This window comes from Mus musculus, chromosome 4 (assembly GCF_000001635.26).
Source record: "Mus musculus strain C57BL/6J chromosome 4, GRCm38.p6 C57BL/6J".
Taxonomy (NCBI): Eukaryota; Metazoa; Chordata; class Mammalia; order Rodentia; family Muridae; genus Mus; species Mus musculus.
The window spans coordinates 154,455,725-154,470,640 of record NC_000070.6 but is presented as its reverse complement, the minus strand read 5'-3'; the positions used below and the strand labels follow the sequence as shown (position 1 = coordinate 154,470,640).

The following is a 14,916-nucleotide window of genomic DNA, read 5'->3' as shown; positions in this document are numbered from 1 at the left end:
GGAGCCAGATGGAAGCGTCAATAAAGTCGGTCCATAATCTTCAGGTGTGTGCAATGCTGAGTTAATTAAATTGTGCTGCACTATTAGGAGAGAAATATATATTGGCTGGAGATTCTCATTAGGCTCTTCTGCCCTAAACACATAGTACCAGACGCAGCCAAGTCTTAGGCCTCGATGGGGAGGGTCAGCCATGGCCTTCATCCCTTCAGACACCTGTCTGTTGTTGTTCCTGTCATCAGCATGCATGATGTGAAGACATTCTGCGTACTGGACAGACAGGGGTATCGTGTTCCCCGGGCAGCGATGGTTGATGTCTCTCAGCTAGAGCACCACAGATACCTTGACCACTTTTTTACCTGTAGCCGATCATCTTGTCAGTGTCCTGATATCTGACAGGGCTGCATCCCTGGAGGAACGTCTCACAACAGGATACAAATGTTGAGTCTGTTTCCTCCTTGTGGTGCCGACTAAGCCTCCTAGGCCTCATGGACAGCTTCTGGGGCCCGTGGAGAGCATCAGTTTTATTTATTTATTTTAATTATGTATGTGAGTACACTGTAGCTATCTTCAGACACACCAGAAGAGGGTGTCAGATCTCCACTATGGATGGTTGTGAGCCACCATGTGGTTGCTGGGATTTGAACTCAGAACCTCTGGAAGAGCAGTCAGTGCTCTTAACCACTGAGCCATCTCTCCAGCCCCCTCGTGGAGAGCATCAGAAGCCTCGTCCTCCTGTGTCTGTGTGTTGAGAGCAGAGCCTCTTAGTGCTTTGCTTCCAGGTAGGATTTGGGTGGGCCCCGGAATTTCAGAGGTAGGAAGCTTCCCTGGACAACAGCTGTCTGGTTGGTGGGAGGTCTCTGGAGAAGGCAGGCCATTGTGGAAAGCCGTCTCATCCCTTCACTTCCAGAACCTTCTGTTAGAGAGGACACCTGCCCTGGGTTCAGGGAGGGTAGCCGTGGGTAAGGGCTGCCCAGTCCTGGGAGAAGGCATGAGCCCACTGATATCCCGAAAGTGCCTCTGCTTGCTGATTTCCTCTAGGGCAGCCGATCTCAACCTTCCCAAGGCTGCGGCCCTGTAATACAGTTAGTTCCTCATGCTATGGTGACCCCCAACCATAAAGTTATTTTGTGGTTACTTTTTAACTGTAATTTTGCTGCTGTTAAAGATTTTAATGTAAATATCTGGCATGCAGGATATCTGATACAACCTGAAGGGGTCATGACCCCCAGGTTGAGAACTGGTGTTTTACAGGGTAGCACTGGCTTCTGCATCCATCCTTGTTTTGAGGATCCCCTGCGCAGCTGCCACAGCTGTCCCAAGGTCCAAGCTCTACCTTGTAGAGCACATCTGTGCTTTTCCTGGGCCACAGTAGGGGCAGGAAAACAGTGTGAAGACAGACAGACAAACAGGCAGACAGACAAACAGGATATGGGTTCCACCTGCCTCCCTGACCCCAAAGCACTGTGTGGTAGGTGCCACACAAGCTCCATCTGTGGCTCATCTACACTTGTGGCCATTTACAGAGTGCTAGCCTCGTGACATGTTTGCTGTCACCCTGCAAACATTTGCCGAACAGGAGAGGAGGGAGACGGTGAGACAGGACCCAGTGGGACACTGTCAGATGTTAGCCAGGAGCCAGGTTGTAGCAAGGACTCAAGTGTGTGCTCAGTGGTCCCATATGGCTCCACCATGCTCTGCAGGCACTGTGGGAGGCTGATCTGGGCCCTTCTATTCTCAGAGTCAGAGTAGCTGTGCACTGTAGGCCCAGCTGAGTTCAGGACCTGGCAAGCCTGAGTGAACTTGAATCATTGAAAGTAGGTGTATCGGTAAGTTCTTGTTATGATCAGGCTAGAAGACAACGCATTCTAGGAACCAGTGACTTGAACTAGTCTCCCTTGCTCACTAAAGCAGACAAGCCATGATGTTCGTGGCCTAGCAGAGCATGACTCTCCTCTGATGGCTGGGTCCAGTATGATGTGACTATCTATTGTCACCTGTCTGGGGTGTATGACCCTGAGGCTTTGGGGGCGGAGAAGAAGAGGTAAACAGGCTCACCTCTGTGTTGAGGCACAGAGAGGGCATATGACCACTCTATCCACATTAGCATTGGCCAGCAGGACATGTGGGAAGTGAGTTATGCCTCTCAGATTTATGCCACAAAATGGATGGGGCAGTGGGCTTCCTGAAGGAGCTTGTGTCTAGGCTGACATCTGTCTAGCTTGCAGGTCACAGGTGAGGGCAGTGCCATCCATCTGGGTGTGTTTAGAATGAAGCCAAAATCAAGTAAATTTTAAGTGCAGAGACAGAAAAAATGAGGAGCACACAGCCACCCTTCCCACTGCCGTGGCTGTACCTCTCCCTGCTGGACTCAAGCCACCCTGTGGATGTGACTGTCTTATCCTCAGGTTGAGACTCTGGGCTTCCTCGGAGCTGTGACTCTTCAGGATATGTGAAGTGAATCTTCACAGGTGTCTCAGGGCCTTTTGCTTAGAGAGAACATGCCTGGGGCTGGGGAAGAAGAAATCCAGGGTAGCTAGCTTCTGGCTGGTTGCCACTGACTAATGGTTACATAGCAGAGTATGCAAATCAAATCAACCCAGTGTCCAGTGCCCCCAAAGTATTATCTAGACAACTTGACATCAAAGATTGGGTTTCCAGCCCAGCCCACAAAACCAAGAAGAACAAGTAGAAATCTTAAATGCATGTGGGCCTGTGGGTGAAGCCATCCGCAGATGAGCGTCAGCAGGATCTATATCTGTCATAATAGGCTTAATGAAAAAAGGGGCAGAATGATCAGAGGGGACGGGGCAGGGTACATAGGTTGGTCAGAGCTGGAGACGATACTTTAGGACTGTGACAAGAGATACCAGGTAGTGTCCAAATGTTCAAACCCACAGAAGGTTTTACTCAGAATTAGCCAGAATGTAAGACTGAATTCTGGTCAGTTACAATGTATCAATGTATCAACATTGGTCAGTTACAGTGTATAAGCATTGGCTTATTATTAACTGTGACAGGTATGACTGAAGCCCTAACAAGGATGGTGTGTTAACTGTCAGGAAAGCTCTGGTCCAAGCTGGAGCAGAGCCATGTGCAGCTCTGTAAGTGGTCTCATGTTTCCATAAACCAAAACTTGTTTTAAAAAAGGGGGAGGGGGGAGTCTTTATTTTCTTTTTAAAAGTTTTAAGAGCTGGGGAAGTGGCTCAATCAGTAAGGTCCTTAATGTGCAAGCATGAAGACCTAAGCTCAGAGCCATTTAAAAAGGTCAGGTTTAGCAACATGTGCCATAATCCCAGAACTGGGTAGGTAGAGACAGGAGGATCCCCAGAGCCCACTGGCTAGCCAATCGGTTAACTCCAGGTTCTGTGAGGGATGCTGAAATGGTTAGAAAGACTCCTGCTGTTAACCGCCAGCCCCCACATGTATATATGCACATATGCTGATCACGAGAAGGTGGCGCATTATTCCCATGTGTGAAGCACACACAGAGGTGCACACACAAGGAGGCTAGAAGGAAATACGCACAATGTTGGGCCGCTTCCTGATGACATCATGAGAATTGTTTTAAGTGGTAACTGCATGAGGTGGACTGCAGTCACTGATACATTAGAACACATAAAGTGAGTCACACACTGCCAGCCATGGCAGTGCGGCCCATGACGGGCATAGCATACTTATCCCTGGTGGTGATGGTCGTCAGGCTTGGCTTTTGAGTTCAAAATTTTTGTGTCTTGCCTTCAAATGGGGCCATCAGTCCCACTGGCATAGATATTGGGTGGCATTCTGCCAGCTGGGGCTGGATGGAGACACCTTGGGCAGAATAGGACATTCCTATGCGTATACGGGAATAGGACAGTCAGTCTCCATAGCCATGTCCCACAGAGCTCTTTGCCTCCCATCCTGTAGCCAGAAAGTTCCAGAGCGACATTCTGAGGAGCCACGCTGGGCTTCTGAGAAATAAAACTTTCTAGTACTTTGTAAAGTTGCTGAGTTTTCAAGGCTGCCACTGTGGTGTGACTGCTCCTCCCGACAGGCTCTAGCAGGGACTTCTTGAATGTTGGAATCCCCCAGCCTACCAGAATCCAACTTTGCTCCCTTCAACCACTGAACAAGCAAGCATCTGCTAAGCACCTACTGTGGGGAGCGGGGAGCTGTCCGGGGTGCTGATTTGCCAAGTCTCTGACTCCTGGAGTCAGGGTCTTGAGAACCCAGTCACACGTACAGAGGACCCTGCTCTCTTCTGTTCTCTGTCATACCCCATGGCACACAGGGAAACATTCCAAGACCCCCCTGTGCTGTTTTCTCTGTGCTATTTTTTATTTTTAATTTTTTGACTCCCCCCCGTTTTAAAATTTTTGCAATTTATTTGTTTTTTGAGACTTTCATAATTCTCTCTATGTCCTTCATCCAACTCTTCTCATGACCCTCCTGTGTTGCAAATACATGGCTTCTTCTTGTCTAGTGGTAATTGTTGCATATTAATGTGCATCTGTTGGTAAATACAACCTGATAAGGTCATTTAGTGTTGCCAGTGTGTCTTTAGGGCTGACCTCTTGGGATTTGCTAACCTATCATGGGGTTCATCCCTGGAGAAAGTGGGTTCTCCCTCTCCAGCAGCCATTAATTGTCTGTAATTCTCCTAGAGGTGAGCCCCATGCCTTGGCAATTTAATGTTGCTTTTTTTTTTCCTGTCTTGTTTAGGCAACCATATTTTTAAAGTGTCCTGGGTTCAGCTTCCCTGTCATATATAGAAAACTATCTCCTAGTCCACAGTCCTGATCCTTTGGCTCTTGCAATCCTCCTGCCCTCTGCTGTGATGTTTCCTGAGCCTTAGCTACTATGGTGTAGAGCTGTGCTGTCGATGTGTTGGCTGGGCCAACCCCACAGTCAGCCCTTGCTGCGTTTTGGCCAGCGTGGCTTTCTATAATGGTCTGTGTCTACTGTAATCTCTTAATTTTTAAAATTACATTTTAGTGTGTGTGTGTGTGTGTGTGTGTGTGTGTGTGTGTGTGTGTGCGCGCATGTGTGGTGTGTGTACCCACAACCATGTGTGTTCCATAGCTACAAGTGTTGGGGGAGGAAAGAGGACTTCAGGAGTCCATTCTCACTCCTTCCACTGTGTGGATCCTGGGGATCCAACTTAGGTTGTCAGGCTTAGCAATAATCACCTTTCCATGCTGAGCCATCTTGCTGGCCCTGCCCTGAGCTTTCCAGGCAGGAATGCCCCACGTGCAGACGGGCTGAGCTGTGCCTCTGAGCACCGGTGAGCCAGGAGGCCCGGCCTAGTCACAGGCGGTTCCCCCTTTTCTTCTGCCATACACAAGGAGAAACTGCAAGGCTAACAAATCGGTTTTGGTATGAGGAAGTGTGGCTCTTAATTTAACAGATTCAGCATGATGTGCCATTTTCTTATTTAATAGTCCCTTTTCCTCTGACGGATACCATCTCTCTGCCTCAGCCTCTTTGTATGCTAACAGGATTCGTTATCCACCTGACACCCACGTCCATCAGCCTGCTACACCCGGCAAACAACAGCTTCTTCTCACCCGGTTAGCAAGATGTTGCTCCAGTGTGCTTTGATAAATGAAGTCATAAAAAGCAAGACTATTATTTTATGTTGGAGCCTCAGCTCTGCTATTTCTGAGCAATGGCTGAGTCTTGGAGGATTAGCCTCAGAAATGTTTGCGTTGTCGGGGACGGAAAATTATCACCTAGACAGAGTCTGGCATGGCGTTCATCACAGACTAGTGGCGGGGTGGGGGGCTCAAAGGCTACACAATCTACTTCACAAGACTCGGGATGAGGAGGGAAGGGGTGAGCTCCTGTGTTTGCGGCATTTACTTAGAAGGTCCAGCGTGCCATGGCCAGGCCAGGGCTTCCTTCTAGCCCTTCAAACTGGGGACTTTGGGTTCCTAAGGCCCTGAAAGGGCAGATAATTATCGGAAGAGAATCTGAAGCGTGGGCACCCCAGAGCGCTACAAAAATAAACCGAGGAGGAGGGGTTTTGAATAGCTTTCCTCCTTTTGTACTTCTGTTTTGGACAAGCCGTGCAGAGGCAGGAGAGAGAAGGAACTGGCAAGGTGGAAGGAAACATCAAATTAGACCTCGGAGGGAGCAGGATTGGCGGCCGCCTGGGGCGGAGAAGGGCTGGGGGCGTGGAGCACCTCTGTCCCGTGGCTGTCCATGTGCAGCTCCCACGGGAGACCATGTCCCTGCCTGCTCAGATTACCTGAGGAGGGACAGGGCAGGCCTGAAGGAGACAAGATGGTCTGCTGCTGGAGGTGGCAGGCAAGGCAGCTGAGACTCTGTGCCGTGGTTTCAGGAGGGCTGAGCCTTTCTACTGGCTATCACACTTTGAGATGGTGATGGCAGAGACCAACCTGCTTGTTCTCGGTCCTCATCTCAGGAGCTCCAGGGGGCTCACTGCTGCTCTCCAGGGCGGTGGCTATAGTTCCTCTTTGTGTCCGCATGAGAAAGCCCGTGTGGACGAGTGCATTCACTCTCTCAAGGTTAGCCAGGTACAGAGAAGCATCCTGTTCCCAATGCAAAAAGAAAATAAAGCCATTTATCCCGTGGACTCAGGCTCTCCAGTACCCACTGTGCCCAGAGAGGACCCAGCAAGCTTTGGCCTGGCAGCAACAGCCCACCTCCTGGGCTGTTCAGGGACTACACGCCAAGGAACCCCGTGTTCCTGACCGGTCCCTCCCGGGGTGTACACCCCTCCCCCCCCCCCCCCGTCTCCATTCTTCCTTGTCTTTTGACAGTGATTGTTTTGTGACTCCATTTCCCTGACCTGGTGCTATATAGAAAGGGTAATTCCCCAATTTGCCTCCTTTTTAAACCGACAGCTCTTAATCCAGAATGGGACAGGAAGACGAGCTTACAGATGGAGCATGGGTAAAATAGCACAGGTTTATAGCATGTAGTGAGACTAAGGTTGGGGATGGTAGTTGTGAGGAGGATGATGGTGGTGATGGTGATGATGATGATATAGATGTGTGTCGGGCGTGCTGGGGTTGCATCAGGCAGTGGCTCCTTGTCTCAGGGTGGGGTTAACATGAAGTAAGTCCATCATCTGCTGACCATGCTCTCAATGGGATGTATATAGTGTCGTCTTCCTGCCCTAACACACTGCTGTTTAGTGGTGTGATACTCTGCAGTGTGAGAATCTTCCCCATATCTTTGGGGGGGGGACCGAGCCAGGAATTCTGACTAGTTGCTTCCAGCGTAAGGTGAGAGGGTGGGGCCCCAAGGACCACAGACCATCTCTGAGAAGAGACTTGAACTCAAGATCAGAAGTGTGGTTTCTATTGAGTATGAATCACTTGTGCATCTGTGGGAAGAAAGGGGAAAAAAGCCCCGCAGTGAAGCATTATAGTTGATGACTGAAACTATTTTTGTAGAATGAGAGCCCAGGATGGCCCATGTGTGAATGGCAAGGAGGTGTTTTCTAGCTGTGTCGCCTCAGGAAGAGGTGTGAACGGGGATGGGGGAGATGGAGACATTGGCTATCTTCTCAGAGAGAAGTCCAGGCTGTCTCCAGAGAATATAAAGTGGCTTGTAACAGTGTCCGAGGATAGCCCTTCTTTCCCACCCACACAGACAGCATCAACCTGTCAGGCAGGGGAGACTAGCAGGAGATTCAGCACAGTGATACCTGAAGTTGGAGGCAGAGGAAGATGGGTCCTTTAGGTCCCTGGATGACTGGTTTATTGACCTTGTGGGGGACAGAAGCCTGGTGAGCACGGAGTGGGGTCTTAGCAACATGTGTGCACGGTGTGGGCAGAGAAGGAGCTGGGGTTGCATTGGGCACAGCTAATGGCTAATGGGGTGCAGGGGAGAGGTGGATGGTTCTCTGGGGGGGTGGGGAGACTTCCTGCCAGGTTCACTATGGAGGACACAGTAGGGAAAGGGGGGGGGTGAGTCCTGGTGAAGAAGAAAGCTGGGTCACTATGAGGAGGCTGGTGCCAGCACCCTGGCACACAGATGCTTGGGGTGATGAGGAGTCACCCTGAAAATGGGCAGTGCTGCTGGCCCAGCAGGAGAGACTCTCACTGTGGACTGTCCTGCTCATCTAGGGGAGTCGAGCATGGGAGCTAAAGTGTGTCAGGGAGACGATGGTGAGATCCTGTGAATAACACAGAGGGCAGCTAGGGCCTTGTGTGTGTGCAGCACCTGCAGGAGCCCCAGGACCAGCTTCTAGTCAAGACCAAGGTCAGCAGCTGGTACCCCAAGAAGCCCAGCCCCCTTCTCAGGGATGCCCGCCATCCTGGGCGAGGCCACGGGGTCACTCTTTTCATTAAGTCCCCATTGTTTTGAGTCCAGCCAGGGCGGCATGCAGCCCAATCGCTTACTCAGCAAGAACCATCCTAGCTGCGGCCACCGTGAATGCATAGTTAATAACCACGTTCTCGAGAAACCACGCCACTTCGGAAGTTCAGGGATGGGCCTCGCTCCTGGGTTGGTAATGAGAACTTAATAAAAGTAGGATTTTGTGCAACGCTGGCCCTCTGACATCTTAATCTTTATTAAAGAGACGTAAACTTCCATGGAGCTGGCGGGGCTGCCTGGCACAGCCAGGCGCCAGGAAAGCGGGTAGAGGTGGCCATGTATGCCTAATCCAGCAAGAACAAGCGAGTGGGAGCCTCGGGTTCCCCGGGGCATCTGGTGCTTACCTCAGCAGACGTGAATTAATTACCAACCCCGAGAGACCCAGGGAGGACTGTGTGCACAGCACAGTTCGGGGACTAGAATGCTGCACAGTGGTCAGCGTCCTGCATTTCCAAAGCCTTCCTTCACCATGTGTGGAATGAGTCTGGGTTTCCTGATACCAGGCACTGCCATGCACACCTTCCATGAGGAACTGGAATAGGGGGCACCTGGAAACCTGGCTGGCACCTTTCTATATTTGGTGTGTGTTCATGTGTGTCTGGGTACATGTACATGCGTGTGCATGACTATGCATGTGGAAGTCAGAAGTCAATGCTAGGTGTCTTCTTTACCTTTCTCCACCTTATTTTTTTAAGGATTGTGTGTGTGTGTGTGTGTGTGTGTGTGTGTGTGTCTCTTGTCTGTATGTGTGTATGTGCACCACATGTTACCCTCAGAAGCCAAAAGAGGGCACTGGATGCCCTGAAACTAAAGCCACGGAACATTGTAAGCCATTTGGATGCTGGAAACCCAGCTTAGGTCCTCTGCAAAACCAGCAAGTGCTGTTAACCCATGACCCATCTCTCCAACCTTCTGCCTTCTTCCTTGAGATGCCTGGAACTGGACTGTTCACCTAAACTAACTGGCCAGCAAGCCTCGCAGCTGTGCCCAGGTCCCCGTCCCCACTACTGGGATTGTGGGTATGCTCTGCCACTCCTCACTTTTAGGGAGAGCAGCACCTAACATGTCCATTGTGTTGCGTGCTCTCTATCAGGATGCTTTCAGGAGCCCAGCAGAGCCACTGCTGCACCTGTTCATGATAACACCCGCTGCTCTTTTACTGCTCTCCTTCCTCTGACTCTCACCATGGTGCATCTGTAGTCAGACTCTGGGTTTGCCCACCGTGGTCTTTGTGTAGGAACAAAATGATACAAAATGATACATGTTTTCATTCCCTCACCTCCATGTGTTCAAGGTTTGAGCATGTGTACTGTGGCCTGTGCCGGTGGTAGATGTGCCAGGCAGGCTCCACACCTGGCCTCTCTGTTCATTCATGTTGCTGTGACTAGCGTGTGACTGCGTGAGCATGCATGTACAAGCGTGTACAAGGACCTGCTTGAGTCCTGTTTCCTGCTCTGCTTGGTGGGTGTTGCACAGAGTGACTCTTAATGCCTCTGGCTCTGCCTGACCAGGCTTGAAGGGCCTGATCTGTGACAGATAGCCCTGTGCAGTCTGTCCTCTGGTGCCACATTCGGTTACCCTCCTCTGAGCTGCTCCTGATGGGAAGGAGCTGAAGCTGCCATCCTTAGGGCACTGAGTCCTTTACTTACAGTGAGAAGGGTCTTTATCTATAAAACACTATGGGATCAATGAGTAACTGTGTCAGAGACTGAAGATTGGAGATTGGTCCAGCCCTGGGGAGCTTCACTCAGCCCAGTGTGATGGATGGTGAGGCAGACTCTGGGCCAAGGCAGAAGTGTGACTCTGGCAGCCATTGTTCCGATCTACTTTCGAAGGACAAGCTAGAGACAAGAGTGGGTGCTGACCCCAAGAACCCTCAAGCCGTGTGATACCGAGTTTCAACATAGACATGAGTACATGCATGCAGGCCCTGGATAAGCTACCCAGCACTTGCCTCCTAGGCTGCAGGTTAGAGCTCATCGAGCATCACGTCCCGTGGGTCGTGTGGAAGCGCCCGTTTGTCATCTGCTAATCCACTGGGAAGAAGGGCAGCGTCTTTGTCAGTCTCGGAGCAATTAGGATAATTAAAAAAGAAAGCTTATTGGGTAAACATGCTCTGGGATTGTGACCCCTTAATTAATGGACTGCAGGGAGAGATTACAGCGTGGTAAGGTAATTAACACGTGTTTGGGGAGGAGAGTTGCAAACAGGGGTGAGAGGACAGGGCCACTCGCTGGCACAGGGCTCTGAGGAGGGCAAGCAGGCCCACAGCCGTGAGACAGCTCTGGGGAGGGCTGAAGGAAACCTGCTCTCCGTTACTAGTGTCTGCTTCAGAAACCTGTTCCACTCAACAGGAGGTTTGGTCTTCTCCTTGGCCTTCAGGGCCCCACTGGCTACCACCGTGGGGGCTCTGGGCAGTTCACCAGAGGTTTCCTAGGTGTCTCCCTTTTCCCTCTTCAATCTTGAGGGTCCATGGTGGTACCTAGTATATTCTGATATTCAAAGGACTGTAAAGGTGGATGGGCCCAGCCTTCCCAATTAAGCATCTTCTTGAAGCCATAGAAGTTTCTACCCTCTGCATTAGGGACTGGAATAGTTTGATTTGTAAGTGGTTATCCCTGAGGTGCAAGACAGAGGCTGCCTGTGAAATACAGTAAGCTTTTTCTCATCTCCAGACCTTGTGGAGATGGCAGCTCAGGCCCTGTCCCTACCCTTTATAATGGCAGGGGACAGGGACTGGTATAAGATGTGCTCTGCTTTCTTGGAAAGATCCAGACAGTGGAGCTGGTAATATGCTGGTCTCTCACAGATAAGGGTGTCTATACCTGTGTGCCTGGATGGCTGAGAGCTAGCTGGTCAGGCCTGCGGAGGAGTAGGGCCTCCTTGCAGCTGATCCATGGTCCGGCACAGGAGTGCAAGACTGGAGGAAGTGTCTGTGATTTGTAGGGACATAGGGAGGATTGGGGGGGGGGGTCCCGATTTCAGTCCTCTGGCTCTGAGGATCAGAATTGAAAGTTCTGCTCTCTCCTGACATATACTTCTCAATAAAGCACTCAAATGTGCTACCCTACTCCCCCCTGCCCCCCCAACACAGTTACAGGGTGAAACCTGAAAGGCCTGGGCCCTGAGATCAACTGTGAGAAGCCCTGTTGGTGGCCATGGGGCTGAAGTCTCACAGGAGCAATAGGAGGGTGAGTTCAGAATATCCCTGGAGCTGGATAAAGCTGGAGCTGGTTCAATAAGCTGGAAACTGAGGCCAGCCAGGTCCCCCAGTCCTCACCCACAGTTACCTCAGGCTGAAAATGAGACAGAAGCCGGGGCTTCATGTTTTTAGCTTGAGTTTAAGACAAGGCCAACTGGAAACACCTGGCATCAGACTCCTGCCTCAGAATCAGACTGAAGTTACCAGTCATGCATCCACGAAAGCAATGGCTCCGAGCCGGGGTCCTTGACTCAGAGCCCCCCGCCCTCAGCTGCCATGCTAACAGATCTTCTCCTAGCCCCAACCCAGCCACCTGACTGCACAGTGAGTGTCTTTCCTACCAGACATGGTTCCCGTTTGGTGATATGTTTCTCTTTAGGTTGCCTGGCAGCTGTCTGCCTGGGGGCTGTCACGGTGAGGGAAGGGCTCTGGGGAATGACCGGAGGACAAGAGCTTCTAGAAGTCTCTTAAATGTTGTCCTGAGAGGACTGGTGGCCTGGATGTTCTAGTCCCGGATCCTGGTTCCACTTCCCGCAGGGCAGATGTAGAAGGACTTTGCTGTCTCAGGCCTGGGGCCTGTGATGTAATTTTTATTTGAAGCACAACCCCAGGACCAGCTATGTCACAGGAATGGGAATATAGGATTATAGTGTCTTCCACTGAAGTTCTTGGGACCCAGAAAACCTGTACCTGGCGCTCAGGAGAGCACCTGGCCCAGCCATGGGTACAGAGGCAGTGTCTCACCCATGGTACAGTTTCTACTGTCAGGATCCTTCCAGGGACCCTACTGTTCCTGCAAAGAACATCCTGATGTTCTAGATCTAGAAGTACTGACCTCCCAGCCTCCTTCCCAATGAATGTCACAGCAGTGGCCCGTGATAATCACATCAGATCTTGGCTTGCACAAGTTAGGACAGCCACTGTGTCCCAGGTACCTTCTCTCAGGTCTGAAATTTTAAGAAAGACATGAAAGCTTTTCATCTGATGCCCCACATCCTTCGGAGGCATCAGGATAGTCTCAGTCTTGATATGAGGGCTTAGAGCCACACTCCAGGCCCTGAACAAGTTACACAAGGCCCTGGGCCAGGTTCCATCTCTCTGGGTGCTGAGGAACACGGGGTAGCTAGAGTCACAACTCTGCTGGTCCCCAGCCTGGCCCTGGGCATTGTTCCAAGTAGAGTCATAGCATGGTATATGGGCTTTCTCTGAGGTTTGACTGAGCCTTTGGCCAGTGTCCTATAAAGTGGACAAAACCATGCCTGCTTTCTTGGAGCTACCCAGGAGGCTTTCCACCCTCTGTGAGTGTTGGCCTTAGAAGAGTCAAGGTTTTGGCTACACTGTGAGACGTACTACGAATGACAGAGCTATGATATCCACAAACCCTCAGAGACTGTACATGTGTGCTATGTCCAGAGCATATGAGCATGTGTGCATGATTTATATGTGTATAAACATATCTGTTTGCACATGTGGACACTTTCATGTGTGCATGTGTACAGGGAGTACACACATGCAAATATACATGTGTGGATAGGTCCGCACATGTGTCCTGTGAATGTTTATATATGGTGAGGTGCAACTGTACATGCATGTAGGTATGTGTAGTTGTGAGTGTTCGTATTTGAGAGTGTGTGTATATATGTATATAATATTTGAGAATGTATCCATGTAAGTTAGGTTTGTGTATGTGTGTGATGTGTGAATATCCGTATGCCTGAAGAGCATATATGTGTGTGTGCATTTATGCCTGTAGTATATGTGTGTACATCAGGGGCATACATGCATGCACATATGTAGGGACATCTATGTAGGCATGTATGTGTATGTGCACAGGCTGTGTGTGTGTGTGTGTGTGTGTGTGTGTGTGTGTGTGTGTGTAAGACAGAGAGGGAGAAAGGGAGTGGGTGCTGTTTGTTCCCCCAGCTGCTAAAAGTGAACCAGTCACATCGATCTGTGATTAATGAGCCAGGTCTGAGTTCTTAACTAATTAAGTACATTAAATAGAAAGTCCCTAAAAAAAAAAAAAAAAAAAAAAGCAAAGAGGGGGAAAAAAAGACGAATACGAGACACTTTTCAAAGCTTCTTTAATAAAAAGTGTATTTGGGATTTGACCGTAATAGCTGTCCTGGCTTGCCAAAACCTGACGCCCTAGCAGGTAACTTTCGTCAGGCAGATCTGAAATGGTACCTAAATGAATTAGCAATAAAATGGACTTAGGCCGAGCAGTGGGGGCCTCCATTAATCTTGGGTTAATCACTAAAGAGGTGCCATTCACTTTTCTTAAGAAGCCACATTTTTCTCCCCTTGCTGGCGACCAGATTTCATAAAGTAACATATTTCTAATGAAAGGTCTCTGCTTGAATTAAACCCTGAAGGTTTATGCAGATTTTGCGTTTGATTACTGCTGGCATGGGCTCTTAGCCGGCTGCGGAAGGAAGGTCCGTTCTGAAAGGGCCTCAGCGTGCAGTTCATAATATTCTTTGAAATAAAATAGCTCACTTGTGCTTAGTGGCTTTAATCAGCCCTGACTTTTGATAGTCAAACAATAGCTAATTACAGTAGCACCTGCCTTCCAGGCCCTGTCACGTCGGCTCCTGCCGGAGAGAGGCCTTGTCTGGAAGCTGCATGATCCCTTAGACTCTCCCTGCACAGAGTCACGAGAACTGACACTCAGCAAGTTTGGTAGCCATTAGCAAAGGGTTATTTTGCTGCTGCCGCTGTATTGCTGGCTTTTCCATTACATTTTTCTCCTTTGTATTTTTAGGGGGGTGAGGGTGAGGGCAGGGGACAGAGAAAAGAGGCCTTGGGGGTGTGAGTCCTGGGTCCTTTGAACCCAACTGTAAATGTGCTTTCTCTGAAGATTCGGGCGCCTGGCATGCCGTGTTTGAGATTTCGAATGGGGTGTTGTGACCCTGAGAGTAGACCTGACACAGAGAGCAAACTGATGCTTTCAGGTCTGCTCCAGACAGGGGCACAGATCCAGAAAGTTCTCGGGGCCAGCCTATCTCTGCCAGGCAGAGTGTTTTCTATAGGAGATGTGCCACTGATGTGTAGGGACCAGAGAGACTAGCCCAGTGGAAATCATAAATTACTATCTAATTTAGATCTTTCTTTTCTCATTAATTTTGCCTGGCAAATGAGCTTGGGTTTTCTAGAATCCAGCCAAGTGAGTAACATCAGCCCTTCAGCCATGGGCTTGACAGGCCCTGTGATGGGTTCCTGGAAATGAGCAAAGATATCGGCAGTGAGAAGTGGTGGGCACCATTCTGCAGGCATTGGAAGACCTGGCCCTCACTCCTGCACACAGCAGCTTCTGCCCACCTGGCTCCCCCAGATCCCAGACAGAAGCAGAGAAATGATGATTGGACCGGATCTACCCAAAT

General features: G+C 50.1%; 1 protein-coding gene across 9 annotated transcripts in view; it reads left to right on the top strand.

Moving 5' to 3' along the window:
• Prdm16 (PR domain containing 16) overlaps positions 1-14,916 on the top strand; it is a 321,239-nt gene that overhangs the window by 166,720 nt on the left and 139,603 nt on the right. The gene's annotated exons all lie outside the window — the stretch shown is intronic.